Source organism: Carcharodon carcharias, chromosome 8, assembly GCF_017639515.1.
Source record: "Carcharodon carcharias isolate sCarCar2 chromosome 8, sCarCar2.pri, whole genome shotgun sequence".
Lineage (NCBI taxonomy): Eukaryota > Metazoa > Chordata > Chondrichthyes > Lamniformes > Lamnidae > Carcharodon > Carcharodon carcharias.
In genome coordinates this window covers 9147455-9167307 of record NC_054474.1, presented here as the reverse complement: position 1 = coordinate 9167307, position 19853 = coordinate 9147455, and positions in this window count along the sequence as shown.

Here is a 19853-nt window from a genome sequence, read left to right as displayed (position 1 = left end):
ATTCCAAAATATTTAATAAGGGCACACTGTAAAAAATGTTTTGTTTATGCTGGTGGGTTAATATTAGAGATTATTCCAGCTGTCACAGTGAATTGTGCCTATTTGAATGACTGGACATGAATGTTGAAACAGCAAAATGGAACTCCTGCCAATGCAAACCTATCTCGATAATTCAGGCATATTTACTTTATATTTATTAGGAGGCAAATTTGATCTCATCCAACACTCTTCTGGCCATATCTGACCTTGCACCAAGTATCGCTCACTCAATAGCACCCGTGCTTGCTGACCTACACTGACTCTGATTGGGTTCTGATTTTAAAATTTTCACTGCTGTGTTCAAACGCCTCTATAGCTTGGCCTGTCCCAATCTCTGTAATGTCCTCCAACTCTAAAGCCCTCTGGGATTGCTCACCCTTTATGGCAGTCATGCCTTCAGTCTCCTTGGCTCTGGAATTCCCTCCCTAAATACCTCCACCCCTCTCTCTCCTCCTTTAAAACAACCCTTAGATTCTACTTCCTTCAGCAAACCTTTGCTCACCTGGTCTTATTATCTCCTCATGTGGCTCAGAATCAGATTTGATCTGACTTTGCTCCTGTGATATTTTTTTACCACATTGGAGGCACTATGCAAATGCCAGTTGCTGTTGTTGTTGCATCAAAGATATTTAACAAATTTACGGACCACCTTTTGTGGTGAGTAGATTTTGGTGGATGGTGATTGGTCTTTCTTTAGGCTCACAGGGTATGAATGTTGCTGGCATGGACAGCATTTATTGCCCATAACCTAACTGCCCCTGAGGAGGTGATGTGAGCTACCTTCTTGAACAGTTGCAGCCCACGTTACGTAGGTATACCCACAGCACTGTTAGGAATGTTCATTATGAAGGGAGTTCCAGGATTTGGCCCCGGTGGCAGTGAAGGGATTGTGACCCAGTTCCAAATCAGGGTGGTGAATGGCTTGAAGGGAACATGTAGATGGTGGTGTTCCCATGTGCCCTTGTTCTTCCAGGCATTCTTACAAGGTGCTGCCAAAGGATCATTGATGATTTGCTGCAGTACACGTTATAAATGGTACAAACTGCTTCCACTGTGCGTCGCTGGTTGAGGGATTGAATTTTTAATGTAGTGGATGAAGTGTTGATTAAATAGACTGTTTTGTCCTGGATGGTTTTGAGCTTCCTGAGTGTTGTGGGCAAGTGGAGAGTATTCCATCACACTCCTGGCTTGTGCCTTGTAGATGGTGGAGAGGCTTTGGGGAGTCAGGAGGTGGGTTACTCTCCACAGAATTCGCAGCCCCTGATCTACTGTTGTGGCTGGTCCAGTTCAATTTCTGGTCATAAGTAACCCCAGGACATTGATGGTGGGGGTTTCGGTGATGCAATTGAATGTCAAGGGGCGATGGTTAGATTATCTCTTTTTGGAGTTGATCATTGGCTGGCACTTGTGTGGCGGGAATGTTAATTGCTACTTATCAGCCCTTTATTATGTTGTCTAGGTCTTGCATGGACTGCTTCAGTACCTGAGGAGTTGCAAATGGTTCTGAACATTGTGCGATCATTAGTGAACATCCCAAATTTTGACCTTATGATAGAGGGAAGGTCATTGATGAAGCACCTGAAGATGGTTGGGCCTAGGACCTGAGTCCTGCAGTGATGTCTTGGGGCTGAGATGACTGACCTCCAACAACCACAACCTTCATTCTTTGTGCTTGGCATGGCTCCAACAAGTGGAGAATTTCCTCCTGATTCCAATTGATTTTATTTTTATTAGGGCTCCTTGATGCCACCTAGGGTCAATTGCTGCCTTGCTGTCAAGTGCAGTCACTCTCACCTCTGGAATTCAGCTCTTTTGTTCATGTTTGGGCCAGGGTTGTAATGATGTCTGGAGCTGAGTGGTCCTGGTAGAACCCAAAATGAGCATCAACGAGTGAGTTATTGGTGAGTAAGTGCATTTGATAGCACGGTCAACAACACCTTCCATCACTTTGCTGATGATTGAGAGCCGACTGATGGGACGGTAACTGGCTGGTTGGATTTGTCCTGCTTTTTCTGGACAGCACAAACCTAGCCAATTATCCACATTGCTGGGTAGATACCAGTGTTGTAACTGTACTGGAGCGGCTCAGCTAGGGGCACGTCTAGCTCATCCTGGATCACAAGTCTTCAGTACACAACTTGGATTTGTGGGGATTCCTCCCACGAATCCCTTGCAATAGCCCTCACAGGAATGACCAACCAGGGTTTCCACTTCTGACTTTGATCCAGTGTTGATGAAAGAACACATATATTCATGTCAGGAAAGTGTGCAAATTGGAGATGTTCCTATGTTACACTTCAGAATCCAGCTTTTTAACTTGCGTTCAGTAATGTGTTTTGTGATGTTTATATATCTCAACACGTACCTACATATGACTGTGGAGCAGCAAGCTAATCCTGCTAGTTTCCCAGGATATATAACTTGGCGGATCCCAATAAAGGTGACCATGTTCCCTTGACTGTTTAGCTGAACTAGGTGAAGTTCACTGTGGAGAACTTCTCTGTGGAGAGTTGCTACACACCCTAAAATAGGTTCGCATTCTGAACAGTCCACTTTAAGAGGGAATTAAAAACTACAGCAACTGTGCCTGTGCCTTAATGACTCGCAACCTACAGCAACCCTGGATATTAATGTTTTAAATCAGAGAGAATGATCAACCTTTCATAGGGTAGATATAGATTTCAATTAAAGCACAATGTAATTGTGCTGTGTGGGCATTGATTAACAGGCTTGGCTGCTTAGGTCCAGCCATACTATAATAAGTGGGGATGAGGCTGGATAGTGCACTTAGTGTACATCTCGTGCCTCATAGAGTCCTTCGTGTGTGATCTTCGGGTCAATGGGTCTAAATGTATTGAGGAAAGATCACACACTGCCTACCAGCTCCATTCAATGTAGCAGGCTTGAAAAAGGAAAATGTTCCACATCTCCTGGCCCCTGCAATATTGAAACAAAAGCAAAATATTGCCGATGCTGGAAAAAAAGCGGAACATGCTGAAAATACTCAGCATGGTTGGCAGCATCTGTGGAGAGAGAAACAAAGTTAATGTTCCAGCTTTCAGTTCTGATGAAAGGTCACTGACCTGAAACGTTAACTCTCTTTCTCTTTGCACAGATTATGACAGGCTTGCTGCGTATGTCCAGCATTTTCTGATTTTATTCCGGCAATATTGATGCTGCCTATTGATCCTGGAAGAGATTACCAACGGCTTCTTGAATGACGCGGGAGGCCACATCATTTCTCCTGGCATCTTAGGTCGATTCTAGTCGTCTCCTGTTTAACTTCTAAATTCGACAGCCTGTTTATACGGTTAACATACATGTTCAGGAGGCCTGACAAAACTTGGGAACCAATTAGCAAAAGAAATTCCAGGCCAGACTTGTGAAGTCAAACAGCCGAGATGAAATTTTAATTAAAAATGGTTCATCGAGAGCTTGTCTGATAATACAAAAAATTGGATGTTTGGTTCCTGACCCTGAGGTTGTGGGTCTGAGGCCCACTCCTCAATATTAAATGAATAATATAAATCCAAACACAGGGTTATTGTCAATTATGCAGGTTTTCATTGCCCAGCGCACTGCATAATGCCAATCCAAATGTGCAAAATTGGGCAATAAATGCTTATTTTGAGGATGGTGTGTGTTGAAAAATGGCAGTTTCAGGGAGTTAATGTGGCTTAATAGCAAAGGACATTAGCATTAGGGTATTGATAAGGAAGAATTTTTAAAATTTATTCTTAGGATGTGGGCTTCGCTAGCTGGGCCAGCATTTATTGCCCATCCCTAATTGCCCTTTAGAAGGTGCCATCTTGAACCGCTGCAGTCCACCAGTGCTGTTAGGGAGGGTGTTCCAGGATTTTGACACAGTGATAGTGAAGGAACAGTGATATGTTTCCAAGTCACGATGGTGAGTGACTTGGAGGGGAACTTCCAGGTGGTGGTGTTCCCATCTCTCTGCTACTCTTGTCCTTCTAGATGGTAATGGTTGAGGGTTTGGAAGGTGCTGTCTAAGGAGCCCTGGTGAATTCCTGCTGTGCATCTTGTAGATGGTACACACTGCTGCTACTGTGTGTCGGTGGTGGAGGGAGTGAATATTTGTGGATGTGGTGCTAATCACGCGGGCTGCTTTGTCCTGGATGGTGTCAAGCTTTGAGTGTTTTTGGAACTGCACTTATCCAGGCGAGTGGAGAGTATTCCATCACATTCCTGCCTTGTGCCGTGTAGATGGTGGTGAAGCATGGGGAGTCAGGAGGTGAGATATTCATCGCAGGTTTCCTAGCTTCCGATCTGTTCTTGTAGCCACAGTATTTGTATGGCTAGTCCAGTTCAGTTTCTGGTCAATGGTAGTCTCCAGGATGTTGGTAGTGGGGGATTCAATGATGGTAATGTCATTGAACATCAAGGGACGATGGTTAGATTCTCTGTTGTTGAAGATGGCACTTGTGTAGCGTGAATGCTATTTGCCACTTGTCAGCCCAAGCCTGGATATTGTACAGGTCTTGCTGCATTTGGACATGGACTACTTCAGTATTTGAGGAGTTGCCAATGGTGCTGAACATTGTGCAGTCATCAGCGAACATCCCCACTCCTGACCTTATGATGGAAGGAAGGACATTGATGAAGCAGCTGAAGATGGTTGGGCCGAGGACACTACCCTGAGGGACAGCTGCAGTAGCACTCTGGAGCTGAGATGACTGACTTCAACAGCCACAACCATCTCCCTTTGTGCTAGTTTTGACTCCAACCAGCAGAGAGTTTCTCCCCGATTCCCATTTACTCCAGTTTTGCTAGGACTCCTTGATATAACACTCAGTCAAATGCGGCCTTGATGTCAAGAGCAGACGGTCTCTCCTCACCTCAGGAGTAATTTCTGGCTGCCAAACATGCCTCATCAGGAGGCGCTCTCATCTCTCAGTCTGAGGGTTGTCGGTTCAAATTCCAGCTCCAGGTACTTGAGCACAGGTTCCAGGCTGACACTTCAGTGCCGTACTGAGGGAGTGCTGCACTGTCAGAGGTGCTGCTGACTTTTGGATGAGATGCTAAATCCTGACTGTCCTCTCAGGTTAAAGGTCTTGTGGCACTATTTCGAAGAGTGGTTGTTATTTTATCCCTGATCTCCTGGAGAATATATTTATCTCTCAGCCGACATCATTTAGAAAATTGCAGATTATGTGGTCATTAACACATTGCTGTTTGTGGGGCTTTGCTGTGTGCAAATTGGTTCCTTCATTTCTTGCATCATAACAGTGACGACATTTCAAAAGTACTGATTTGTCCGTAAAGCTATTTGGAGAGGTCTTGTGGCACAATGAGTTGTGTTCTGGCCTCTGAGCCTGAAGCTCCAGGATTGAGCCTCACCCCAGAGCTTGATTGCCAAGAAAGGTTTGGTCATAATGTAGCCAAACAACCTGCAAATCCTTCCAACACACGCCCATGGCAGGCGGTAAGAGCGGGAGAGATTCCTGGTCAGCCACATGACGGGAAGAATGTTGGAGCCTCTACCATCACCATCCATAGCTCTGGCCTACAACATGTAGTAAAAGTGCATTTTGCCACAGCAACTCGGACTCCCTGAGTGATCGTTAACACACACCCAAAGCTATTTGGGATATCTCAATATGAACTACTATTCTTTCTTTTTCAGTCCCTAACTGCTCCCCTTTTAATCCCTTTACTCTCTTACTCGCTGCTATATGGACCTACAGGTATCTGCCAGATCCAGGTGCCTCGTCTCAAACACAAGCCCTGACAAAGGATTGAATCATCCCAGGTTTGCACTAAGTGTGGTAGCGGGTGGGTAAAACGAATTTTTACCCGCTGCTCACAATGGCGGCTTTTCAGGCTGTATTGTCCCAAACCAGTCACTGCACAAAAAAGTTTATCTTCACACCAGCATTTGGTACTTTTGTCAATTACCTTAAATCTGTGCCTTTTAGGTTCTTGATCCTGCCGCCAATGCGAACTGTTTCTCCCTATCTATTCTGTCCAGAGCCCTGATTCCTTTGAACACTTCTACGTCTTCTCTTGATCTTCCCTTCTCCAAAGTGAAACTGCCCCAGCTTCGCCAACCTATCCTCGTAACTAAAGTCGCTCACCCCCAGAACCGTTCCTGTGAATCTTTTCCGCAACCTCTCCAATGTCTTCACGTGCTTCCTAAAGTGTTGGCGCCCAGAATTACGCACCATGGAGCCACTCGCAGGAAGGAAAGCAGAGGGCTTGACCTGTAGATGCCATCGGTGGCGTCCCTGCTGTCGGACCAGCTGTGCCCGCCGTGATTTTACATGCAGTGGGGGAGGCGCCAGGTGGGCTGCCTGCCCATGCCCCACTTGAGGCCCTTAAGTGGGATATTAATGTCCACTCAAGAGCCTTGTCCCAGCACCAGTCTGATTTAACGGGCAGTGGGAGAGGCCCATACTCATTGTGCAGCCCAGCGGGTTTGTTCCTATGGGCTGCTGGCTAGTGAAAGGGAGGGCAATGGTGCTAATCGGAGGCTCTATCCACAAGTCCACCCTCCCCCCTGCCCTGCCAATATACCTTCCACACCCTCTCACCAGTGTTATGATATGACATATATGTATGTACCTTTAAGGGAGCATATCTTAAACTTCTGTCACTCACTACCACCTCAACAGGCTGTGTTATATTAGTCCAATGACTTGTACTCAGTCTTCAGCAGCAGTTAACATTATTTATATATAGTCTTATCTTCAAATAAAGAACCCACCTTATTGTTTTCCCAATCCTTGTTGTATGCTTACACCAAATAGAAGAAAGGAACAACCGGGACCTATCAGGCTAGCCCTAGTGCGATCCCAATCCTTGCCTGTATGTCTGCGTCCATCTGACTGCCCTCCTCCTTGGCCTGGCTGCAATAGTAGCAGTGGCCACCACTCGTGGTGGTGCTGCCAGCACTGCAAAGCCTCCGGCCTTCGATTGGCTCTATGAGGTGGGGTTGAAGAGGGGTGGCAGTCTCACCTAATAACAATTAAACAAGCAAAGCTAAGGGGTTAAACGCGGGGCGAGACGGCCAAGCGGAGTCTCGGCCCCCGGAATTTGTGCTGGGACGCGTGGAGCCGGTGCCCATACTCCAGTTGAGGCTGAAAGGTTCATCACAGCATCTTTGCTGTTGTACCCCATGGCCAGAATTTTCCGCTCATGTTGGCGGTGGGCACCATAGTGGGCATGAGCATACAATATGGTGAGGAGGCCAAGAATTGGCTTTACGCCGTGGTGAAACTGGTTTGCGAACACCCTCTCCGCCCGGCAATGACCGGCAGCCTTTCCCCGTCCTGGATTGGGTGTTTAAATTGAATGCGTTGGCATCTCATCATTGTGCCTGCACGCCGGAATCATCCCCTGACGTCAGATCTACCTCCCACGTCGGCGTGACTTCCGAGCGGCGTGATTTCCGACTGCCCCTAGAAGGCGTGCGCCTGGCGAGCTGAACTTCGAGGGGGACTCGGAGGCGAGTGCACACGGCCTCACGCAGCACTGGCGCAGATCACCCGTAGGAGATTGAGGAAGAGGCGTCGTGCTTTCGGGGGAAGGAGTGGGGGGGGGTGGTGGGGGGGTGGGTGGGTGTGTGGGTGGTTGGCACACAGGCAAGTCGCTTTTATCCTGCTGGCTTTCAGTGCAGTGCCAGGGCCAGGCTTCAAGTGTGGGTGGGGCCAGCGTGGGGGGGGTGGTGGTGGTGGTACAAGGCAGCACAGACTCAAGGAAGTACACAAGCACATGATGGTGGGGGGGATTGAGGGGGTGGGGGGTGGAGGAGGTGGAGGGGGGGAGGGAGTGGGGAAGGGGTTGGGGGATGGAGGGTGTAGAGGGGGTGGGGGGGTGGAGAGGCTGGGGAGTGGCGGGGGTGGAGAGTGGAGGAGTTGGAGGGGGTGGGGGGTGTGTGGGGGTGGAGGGGTTGGAGGGGGTGGAGGGAGTGCGGGAGCGGAGGGGTGGAGGGGATGGAGGAGGTGGGGAAGGGGGTGGAGGGGGTGGTGAAGGAAGTGGGGGGGTGGAGGAGGTGGGTGATGGAGGGAGTGGGCAAGGGGGTAGGGAAGGGGGTGTGGGAGGGGGTGGAGAGTGTGGAGGGGGTGGGGGGGTGGAGGGGGTGGAGGCGGTGGAGGCAGTGGGGGGGTGGGGGTTGGAGGGGATGGAGGGGGTGGGGGGGTGGAGGGGGTGGGGGGGTGGGGGTTGGAGGGGATGGAGGGGGTGGGGGGGTGGGGGTTGGAGGGGATGGAGGGGGTGGGGGGTGGAGGGGATGGAGGGGATGGAGGGGGTGGGGAGGGTGGGGGACGTGGAGGGGGTGGGGAAGGGGGTGAGGAAGGGGGTGGAGGGGGTGGGCAGTGGAGGGGATGGAGGAGGTGGAGGGGTGGGGAAGGGGGTGGAGGGGGTAGGGAAGGGGGTGTGGGACGGGGTGGAGAGGGTGGAGGGGGTGGGGGGGTGGAGGGGATTGTCGGTGGAGGGGATGGAGGGGGTGGGGAGGGGATGTAGGGGGTGGAGGAGGTGGGGGGGTGGAGGGGTGGAGGCGATGGAGGTGGTGGGGAGGGGATGTAGGGGGTGGAGGGGGTGGAGGCAGTGGGGGGGTGGAGGCATGGAGGGGATGGAGGGGGTGAGGGGGTGGAGGGGATGGAGGGGGTGGGGGGGTGGAGGGGGTGGAGGGGATGGAGGTGGTGAGGGGGTGGAGGGGGTGGAGGCATGGAGGGGGTGGGGGGGGTGAGGGGGTGGAGGGGATGGAGGGGATGGAGGGGGTGAGGGGTGGAGGGGAAGGGGGTGTGGGACGGGGTGGAGAGGGTGGAGGGGGTGGGGGGGTGGAGGGGATGGAGGAGGTGGGGGGGTGGAGGGGTGGAGGCGATGGAGGCAGTGGGGGGGTGGAGGCATGGAGGGGATGGAGGGGGTGGGGAGGGTGGGGGACGTGGAGGGGGTGGGGAAGGGGGTGAGGAAGGGGGTGGAGGGGGTGGGCAGTGGAGGGAATGGAGGAGGTGGAGGGGTGGGGAAGGGGGTGGAGGGGGTGGGGGGGTGGAGGGGATGGAGGAGGTGGGGGGGTGGGGAAGGGGGTGGAGGGGGTAGGGAAGGGGGTGTGGGACGGGGTGGAGAGGGTGGAGGGGGTGGGGGGTGGCGGCGGTGGAGGCAGTGGGGGGGTGGAGGCATGGAGGGGTTGGAGGGGGTGAGGGGGTGGAGGGGATGGAGGAGGTGGGGGGGTGGAGGGGGTGGAGCGGATGGAGGGGGTGGAGGCGGTGGAGGCAGTGGGGGGGTGGAGGCATGGAGGGGATGGAGGGGGTGAGGGGGTGGAGGGGATGGAGGGGGTGGGGGGGTGGACGGGATGGAGGGGATGGAGGGGGTGGAGGCGGTGGAGGCAGTGGGGGAGTGGAGGCATGGAGGGGATGGAGGGGGTGAGGGGGTGGAGGGGAAGGGGGTGTGGGACGGGGTGGAGAGGGTGGAGGGGGTGGGGGGGTGGAGGGGATTGTCGGTGGAGGGGATGGAGGGGGTGGGCGTTGGAGGGGATGGAGGAGGTGGGGGGGTGGAGGGGTGGAGGCGATGGAGGTGGTGGGGAGGGGATGTAGGGGGTGGAGGGGGTGGAGGCAGTGGGGGGGTGGAGGCATGGAGGGGATGGAGGGGGTGAGGGGGTGGAGGGGATGGAGGGGGTGGGGGGGTGGAGGGGGTGGAGGGGATGGAGGGGGTGGGGAGGGTGGGGGACGTGGAGGGGGTGGGGAAGGGGGTGGGGAAGGGGGTGAGGAAGGGGGTGGAGGGGGTGGGCAGTGGAGGGGATGGAGGAGGTGGAGGGGTGGGGAAGGGGGTGGAGGGGGTGGTGAAGGAAGTGGGGGGTGGAGGAGGTGTGTGATGGAGGGGGTGGAGGGGGTAGGGAAGGGGGTGTGGGACAGGGTGGAGAGGGTGGAGGGGGTGGAGGGGATGGAGGAGGTGGGGGGGTGGAGGGGGTGGAGGGGATGGAGGGGGTGGGGGGTGGAGGCATGGAGGGGATGGAGGGGGTGGGGGGGTGGAGGGGGTGGAGACGGTGGAGGCAGTGGGGGGGTGGAGGCATGGTGGGGATGGAGGGGGTGAGGGGGTGGAGGGGATGGAGGGGGTGAGGGGGCGGAGGGGATGGAGGGGGTGGGGGGTGGAGGGGATGGAGGGGATGGAGGGGGTGGGGGGGTGGAGGGGGTGGAGGCGGTGGAGGCAGTGGGGGGGTGGAGGCATGGAGGGGATGGAGGGGATGGAGGGGATGGAGGGGGTGAGGGGGTGGAGGGGATGGAGGGGATGGAGGGGGTGGGGGGGTGGAGGGGGTGGAGGCGGTGGAGGCAGTGGGGGGGTGGAGGCATGGAGGGGATGGAGGGGATGGAGGGGATGGAGGGGATGGAGGGGATGGAGGGGGTGAGGGGGTGGAGGGGATGGAGGGGATGGAGGGGGTGGGGGGTGGAGGGGATGGAGGGGATGGAGGGGGTGGGGGGTGGAGGGGATGGAGGGGATGGAGGGGGTGGGGGGGATGGAGGGGGTGAGGGGGTGGAGGGGATGGAGGGGGTGGGGGGTGGAGGGGATGGAGGGGATGGAGGGGGTGGGGGGGTGGGGGACGTGGAGGGGGTGGGGAAGGGGGTGGGGAAGGGGGTGGAGGGGGTGGGGGGTGGAGGGGATGGAGGGGATGGAGGGGGTGGGGGGTGGAGGGGATGGAGGGGATGGAGGGGGTGGGGGGGTGGGGGACGTGGAGGGGGTGGGGAAGGGGGTGGGGAAGGGGGTGGAGGGGGTGGGCAGTGGAGGGGATGGAGGAGGTGGAGGGGTGGGGAAGGGGGTGGAGGGGGGGTGGAGGGGATGGAGGAGGTGGGGGGGTGGGGAAGGGGGTGGAGGGGGTAGGGAAGGGGGTGTGGGACGGGGTGGAGAGGGTGGAGGGGGTGGGGGGGGTGGAGGGGATTGTCGGTGGAGGGGATGGAGGGGGTGGGCGTTGGAGGGGATGGAGGAGGTGGGGGGGTGGAGGGGTGGAGGCGATGGAGGGGGTGGGGAGGGGATGTAGGGGGTGGGGGTTGGGGGAGTGGAGGGGATGGCGGAGGTGGGTGGGTGGAGAAGGTGGTGGAGAGGGTGGGGAAGGGGGTGTGGGAGGGCCACGCGCTCGGAAAAGCTTGCCAGTAGTGAGCATTCTTCCACAGCTGAGGCCATTCAGCAGCAGCTGCATCGACAGGCTGGAGTCCGGCCTCTGAAGCTTCACTCAAACAACGCAAAACCCTGAATGTGCCACCAAATGCTCCAGGATCTTTCACCCCTTGGATGCAGGCTGCAAATTAATGTGTGTTTTAGCACAAGAAGAAGAACAATTGGCTGACTGGGCAAGTTGTACAATCCCCTTGTGAAAGGCGGACATCGTACAGTTACAGGTGGAGGTGCTCACAGCCCCTTGTAAGGTCTTTATTAAGGTATCTCTCATGGTTTGATCTAACAGGGCAGCCTTGCAGTGCGGGTTAGGGCAATGCCTGCACCTGAGCTGAGAGCGGAGCCTGCAGTCCAATGGGCAAAGCTATCGTCAATTGATCAAGTGGAGTGGGGCAGAGGTGGGTGGGGTTTCAGACAACCATGAAGCGCATTACACACTGGCCATCCAACATTCTCCAGCATGTGTGAAGGGGCCTTCAGACTTAACCAAGAGAGGTTCTTAGGACAAATGTGCTAACCCACACGTCTCTCGCTTTGATCCTGCAGGAGAAGAACATCAGGATCATGAAGCCCAGTGAACTAACGGTCTGCCTCATGGCTTACAGGGAGCAGAGAAGAAAGAAAAAAAAAGAGCAATGGAGGTGCCTGGCTCTCCAATGGGAGGAGCACCTCCCTCAAGATGAAGATGTGGCAGGGCCTCCCACGCACACAGCTGAAGATCCACGGAGAGCCGTTACTCGTAGGTGCCTCGCTAGACCCAGGGTCTATAGACGGTGCTTGTCATTCCTGCAGATAACTGAGAACCAGTGTCGCTGAAGACTGCACATGTTCAGGGAACTGGCCGGTCGCATATGCCACCTGCTGTAGGATTTGGTGCCATGGGTACATGGAGGACATCCACTGCCAGTGGCCATGAAAGTGATGAATTTTATGCCAGTGGCTCCTTCCAGGGCTCCTTGGGTGACATGTGCAGGATTTTGCAAGCCTCCCAGCGCACAAGTGCATCCAGGGTACCACGGACACCATCTTCATGAAGGCACAGAACTTTGTGCATTTAGACCGGGATTAGGAAAACCATAAAGAAAGAGCACTGGCATTGGCGATGATCTCTGGTCTCCCATAGGTGCAGTGCTCCATTCGCTACATTCACATGGCACTTGGATCTCCATGGCAACCGGCAGTCAACTACGTCAACCTCAAGGGTTTCCACTCACTGAATTTTTCGCTTGTGTGAGACACAAACGCATCCTACAGATCTGCGCATGATTCCCAGGGACTGTCCATGACTCCTGCATCCTTAGCGGGTCTCAGATCCCTGACAGCTTCCAGGGTCCAGAGAGGCTGCAGGGTTGGTTCCTCGGGCACAAGGGCCGCCCACGAAGGAAATGGCTGATGATGATATGGTGGCATCAGACTGTAGCAGAGAGACGGAATAACAAGGCTCAGGCCGCAGCCTGGACTTTGGTGGAGCAAACGATAAGCATCTTGAAAACGAGGTCTCGGTGCCTCGACGGGTCTACTGGAGCACTGCATTACAGTCCTCAGAGGGTGCTGCACATTATCTTAGCTTGCTGCCCGCTCCACAACCTGGCCCTGCAATTGGGGGTGGGGGAACGACCTGGCTGAGGGGGAGATGGAGGAGCTGCATGTCTTCCCTGATGAGGAGGCAGTTGAAGGGGATAATGGTGATGAGGTCCTCGAAGCCGAGGATGTTGACGATGAGGCCATCGCACTGGCCAGATGAGGCAGGCCCACTCGGGAGACCTTCATAGCCACAAGATGATGATGACGAGAGACAGTGAGGACAGTCCTGACATCCTCACCTTACATCTGTGAACGTTTGTCTCCTGTGTGGCTGATGGCAGTGCACGTACCCTCAGTGCTCAGGCCCGTGCCATGGAGACGCAGTGGAGGCCCAAAGAGTCATTCAATTGACGGAGGATGATGACAACATGCAGGGAGGACACTCCACAGATCTTCACATAGACTCCATGAATGTCTGACTCCTGTCTGGCTGAGGGTAGCTCGCTTGCACTCTGTGAACAGGATCATATTATGGAGATGCAGCCGTGAAACGTTAGGGTCATGTCATGGAGATGCAGCTGTGAAACTTTAAATGTACCTGATCCTTTGGCAGCCTTTAGCACCTGACCTCTTCAGGAGCACAGCATCGCCGGTCACAGATGCTAAAGAGATGGGAGCCAGCCTCACCTCAAAAGGTGCTGAGAGCACATGGAGAGAATACGGAATTCTGTGAGGCCTGCCCACAACATTTTGGCAGCAATGACAAGCACCATTCTCACTGATGTGACCAGATTGTGTGTGCCTGGGCAATCACTGTGGTCTGAATGTTACACACTGCCCAGGGAAGAGGCCCTGGACTGAGACACCTGCCTTTATCTTGTGCAGGAATCAAAGTTTCACATCTGAGTGACACAAACACTGCTCATTACAACAAGGAACCATAGACAGGGAGACATTCTTGGGAGTTTACTGACAATTATTATCACCCGTGCACAAGCTGTGCAACTATATCTCCTGAACAGTCGGGAAGGAGGAGGACCTTCTCGTGAACCTGCTCCTGGGCCTGGCCAAGTTGGCTATTAACAGGTCCAGGCAGCAGGCGATCGACGGGGGAGTCCTGCCTGATTGTTTATCCCTCTTCCGCGGCTACGTTCGCGGCCAGGTGTCCTTGGAGAGGGAGCACGCGGTGTCTGCCGGCACATTCAAGGCCTTGTGTGCTCGGTGGGAACCGCGGGGACTGGGGTGTTTTATTGACCCCTTTAATCACATTTTGGTTTAAAGTTTGTAAGTTTCCTTTAAACTTTGTTCTTGGTTTTACAGCTGACCTGAATTAGGGGCTGTGCCTGATTTATCCTAATTTTGTTAATTTAGTTTAATTGTTTTAACTCAACAAGAGTTACATCTCCTGAATTAGTTTAATTGTTTTAACTTGAAAGAGTTCCATCACCTGAACTTTCCTAACCCTGCCGCTACATCTTGGTGTTCACCCGGCACCCACAGCGGAGGTGGAGGCAGCTGCTGATTGCCACGCCCTGTTGGCTGTGACGACTTTGGCGGGTGTTCTCTGGAGGGCCCCCGGCCAGTTTTGGGTGTCCTGATGTGGGCCAGCTGCACCCTCCTCGGCCTGTGGAGCTGGAGATGATGGGGTCACAGGAAGAGGGGATTTGGATCGACCAGACATTCCTGGAATCACCTGGATGAATGGCCCAGGGGTATCCAGCTGCTGATCCTCCTCCCTATGGGCGTACGATGACCCCTGGCTGACTCCCCGAGGAGAAGGGGAAATTGGAAGAGATGGATCTGCCCCACACCTCTCTCACTTTGACACTATTGGAGGCCAACTATGGTGTCAGCGATGGAATTCAGAGCACAAAACAACGCAGGACTAAGGTCTCCATGGTGGCCGCCATCCTACCAGTGTTGACCTCAGTGCGTCGGTATGCCGGCGCTATCACCTCAGATTGAAGGCGGAGAGTCTCCTCTATCGCCCCTTGCAATCTGAGGAGTGCAACGGACATCGCTTTCTGATGTTCCCGAGATTGTCTTTGCAGCTCCAGCAACCGATTGAGGACCGAGTCCAGAGGCTCAGCATCTGACTTGGACTCACCTCCAGCAGCTCTCCGAGTGCCGGCAGCCTTGGATGTCCCTGCCTCTGCCTGCTGTGAAGCTGATTGTGTGCTGTGCTCACCAGATCGCTATCCCAAGGCTGCTCTACATCTAGGTCCCACTGCGGTGTATTGCTGCACCGATGGAGGGTGTGGGTGAATGCCATGATGGATCTTCAACAGTACTGCCCTCAGGGTCCTCATCCGAGGCGCTTTCGGCACTGGGGTTAGGGTCAAGGCTGCCTGAGGGTGACGTGGCAGATGTGCCTAGGAGAGAAAATGGAGATTATTTGTGCTTGGCTGCCACATTACACACAGAACAGTGGACTCAGAGTAGTGTTGAGAGATGGATGATCCTCACTTGGATGCTTGCTGCCAACCTCACCATTGCCACAGGAACAGTCCATGTCCTCTCCGACCAGCTCCAACGCAGGACTCTTGAACGGAGTGAGGGCCTTGATGTTCGGCACTCCCCCCCCAGGTCTGAGACCTCTCCTGTTGATTGTGCAACATCTTGCCCTGCATCAAGACAGATGGAGGGAGTTTGAGCAAGCGCATGCCAGGCCAAATGAGAAGGATGCCAAGTGTGCATGTGCACTGAGTGGAGCCATGGAGAGCAGGAGGAGGCTATCTCTAGAAGAGATGAGGCCAGATGGAGATGTGAGTGTGTGTGAGAGAGAATGAGCGGTGATGTTGCTTGAGCTGGCAGTGAATGAGATGCCGGTGAATGTGTGATGGGCTTGTGAGCGGGTGAGTTGAGAGTGATGAGATGATTGACTTACCCTGGTGGCACAGATGAGATCAATCATTTGCTTTCTGCAACGGATAGCTGACTTCTTGTGTACGGTGTTGGCACTGACCTCCTCTGGCACTGCCTCCCGAGCCAGAGTGGTGAGACTGATGGGCCTCCTGCGGCTGGTGCAGGGGTAGAGGCCATCGCGGTGGGCCTCCATGGCATCCAGAAGGTATCTCTGGGGTGCGTCACTGAATCAGGGGGTTGGGGGGGGCGTCGGGGGGGCTTCACTCTTCTTGGCTTTTGTTGGGGGGGGGGGGGGGCATGTCTCTTCGCTGGAACAGTCCCGGGCTGCAAGCCTTGAGAAGTGTGCGCACAGCTACATTTAAACATGGTGCCCTGCGTGAGGAAGCGGTGAGGTGATGGTGTGTCGGGTAAATCGGAGGCCCAGTCGCCAGTGATACGACATTTTTCATGCTGCTGCCCTCCCTCAGAGGGTGACTAGACACAGAAACTTCTAGAAGCCTAAGAAAGCGGGAAGGTAAGGTGTGGCCATAATGGTGCAGGCACCCACTGGGCTATGCCAGCGAGGTATCTTGTTGTGGGACTGACCCTTCATTCTACATCAAGGTCAGTGCTAGATCTCCCTTTCCCCTCACTCCGTTCCATGGTACTCCTCCCCTCTCCAAAGACGCACCTCACTGCCTCTCTAATCTACTTTAACCATAGGTTTCGATGACCTTACCTGAGTTATGTTTGTTTATCAAACCAATGAAATGAACTAATTAAATGGACAGTCCCTTAAAGGGGCACCGTCACCGTAACAAAAAACTAAACTTTCAAAGGAAACTTATCTAATTAAATTAAAGTGTTGTTTCTGGGGGTGATGAAGCCTGGTTGTGGAAGGCCTCAAACATTCTGGTGGGCACCGCATGCTTCCTATTCAGGGATACCCAGGCTGCTTGGGGGTGAAATGCGCTCAAACCAGTGAACGTGACAGGACAACTTGGGAAAGTGTTTTAAAAGCATAAGGAATCCGGAGCTTTCTAGGAACGTAGGGTGGAATCATCCCAGATTTGCACTTAGTGCAGTAGCGGGTGTGAAATAAGACATTTTACCTGCCAGCCACAATGGTGGGGGTTTTCATGCCATATCGTTCACTTCCTGCCTCATTAATTATGCAGCCACGGGAAAAATGTCGTATCACTGGCGACTGGAGATCTGAAGCAGGCCCCAGTGCCCATACATAAGGGGTCTTTCTTTTTGCTTTTTTAAGAACTAGGGAAGTGCGGATTCCCAGCGTCACCTCTGATTTTAATCACTTTTGCCATTTGTGGCCATTCCTTCAGCGGCCTAGGCCCCAAGCTCTGGAATTCCCACCTTCCATCTCTCTACCTCTCTTTCCTCCTTTAAGACTATCTCTTTAACCAAGACGCTATATAAATGCAAGTTGTTGTTGTTGCAAAGAGCGACTGACCCAGGGCGCGTCCTCCCTGCCCTAGTAAATGGCGGATGGGAATTCCCTATTTCCGACATGGCCAATTGGGATTTGCCACCAAGAGTCAGGAGCAGCTGCATCTGAGTCCAGGGGATTCCTGCTGGATTCCTGGGTGGGTCTCTGGTGGAGCGGCTGAGAAATGGGTTCCCTGTTGCTCCGAAGGGAGTACGGATCCCATCCCTGTCCTCGCCAGCTCATAGCCGGGATTTTCCGGCCCCTCCACGGCGTGTCTAACCCCCCCGCTGGCGGATGCGGCGAGACGTTTACATCTCCATTCCGCTCGGTGGGGCCGTGACATCTCGTTAGGTGAGAGGGGCCTTAAAAACCCCCCGGCCCATGACTTTCTCCCTGTTCCATTTAATGGACGGAAGCTGTGGGCCGATGGGTACAAAAATTGAAGCTTCATCCCTCCAGCATGGAAATTATATGACGTGAAGTTAAAAGAATGGGATCAACCCCAGTCAATGTAGAACTAATTAAATGGGGATTCCCTTCCTAGGGCTTGTTGACTACAATGCAGTTGTCTTGCTCCCCTGGTTGCAGGAGTTATTTGGATCCCGAGCTCAAATCCCAAACTAGATTGTGTTGGACATCATGTTCTGACAGAGGCTTGAAGAGCTCATTGCAAAGATAGGAAATAGAGTCAAAACTGGAGCCTGGTGCTCGGCATGTCGAGAGTGGTGTAAATCTTATTGTCAATCTTTTCCAATGTTTGCCCTGTAGCTGGGTCACCTTTATAATTGACAGAGGTTTGGGTTGGATGAGGTCCTACTTGAAGTTTGCAGCAACCTTAGCAGTTTTCAAACTCCAATTTTTATCCTTTATTGAAGTTAAGGCAGATCTAAAAAGAAAGGAGAAGCTGACATACCACCTGATAACTGATAGTGTGTGCAATGTGTAGGCAACAGTGTGTACCATCTACAAGATGCAGTGCAGCAACTCACCAAGGCTTCTTCGACAGTACCGCCCAAGTCCACGAACATTACAGCATAGTTGCTGGTCTATGGGGACACCTTCAAGACACTGACTATGCTGACTTGGGCATATATCAGCCACTCCTTCACTTCACTGGGTAAAAAAACCTGGAATGCCCTCCCTAACAGCACTACGGGAGCACTTTCACCACGTGGACTGCAGCGGTTCAGGAAGGCAGTTCATTACCATCTCCTCAAGGGCACCTAGGAATGGGTAAATAGATGATGGGCTTGCCAGTACAGCCCACATCCTGAGAGTTATTAAAATAAAACTTTTGTGCAATGGAATGAGGATAATGCACTTCACCTAATAGTAGGGCAGTCCAACAACTTAACATTACAATTTTCAGTAATATGTATAGGAACACCTGCATTTCAGGCATCTGACATCTATTAAGCTCCAACGTCAGAGCAAGCAGAGGTCTGGGAGTTATACCATTGGGTATAGATGCTTGATGTTTTTGTTTGAAGTTCGTCCCTCTCACTATTTTACAGAAGATTTTAACATGTTGAAATAAATGGGTCACATCTCTCCTAAAATAACCCTCAGAGTGATTTCAGGTTTAGAAGCCGGAGAAAAGTTACAGCACAGAAGGAGGCCATTCAGCCCGTCGTGTCTAGCACTCTGTGTAAACGCGGGTTGGTTTAATCTTCCTTTCCTTCAATCTTTCACGTTGCGTCGGGTCATTTCCTGGTGTCACCCCCCCGGCTCGGAAACCTCTTCAATATAAACTAAAATATATTCGTGTCTCAATGCCCTGAATATTTCACTTACAGCCAAATGGAGCAATGAAGCAAAAATAGACAATGAAATAATTTTCGACTCAATAATTCATTCCTTCACGCTAAAAGATTGAATGGTTTTCATAGAAAAATAATCATTATCAATGTAAGTGAAGTGGATATTGCCAGTACACTGGATTTGAAAAGATATAGGCCAGTCACAATGATTTAGCTAAATATCAAGGAACAGAATTAAAACTGAATTATTCATGCTGTGAGATGGACATTGAAGATATTTTTTCTTCTCAAATTGCAGTCAAAACCAATCATGGTTTTCACACAACCGCAGGCTTGTTTTTTTAATAACTTGGAATGCTAACAAGTTCAACCTATGTAAGCCACGCTGAAGTATTAAGAGCTTAAGTAAAATGATTTTTACCCTTTGAAGGCCAGCGTCTCAGACAAGCCACAGCTGAAGACAGCAAACAGCGGAGCAATTGGCATTTGCTCAGTGCCTTCAGTATAGTGAATGTCCCAGGGCACTTGGCAGAGTAGAAAAAAGAGTAGGAGTAGGTGGTAATTATGGTAATTTTTCTAATGTGTAATACACCTTTAAGAAGAATGCTATTAAGAAAGATCACATGATCTTAGTATCCAATAGGAGAGTGGCGTGGGCAACCTCAGTGGTTCGTAGTCAAGTAGTGTAGAGGTAGAGTTTAAAATGAAAGCACATGTTTAGTTGCTGCTGAGTATCTTTGTAAGTAAACTAAATGTTCCCACCTAAGAAGTGTCTGAACAACACGATCAATAGGACCAACTTGGCCTCCACATAACAAACTGGTGACGAGGATCCACAAGATCCATCAAACTGGCGACAAGAATCTACAGGATCAAACATAGTAGAATTCTGCTTCTCTCAAAAAGCCAAATTGATGCAAGGTACAGTCGTGTGGTTAAGATATTCATCAAAAAATACAGAGGGTCAGTGGGTAGTATTTCCTTGCCTCTCAGGTTGAAGCTAATGATTTCATGTCCCACTCCAAAGACATAACCAAACAGCACTCCAGTGGACTTGATAAAAAGCTGGAAAAACTCAGCAGGTTAGGCAGCATCTGTGGAGACAGAAATAGAGGAAA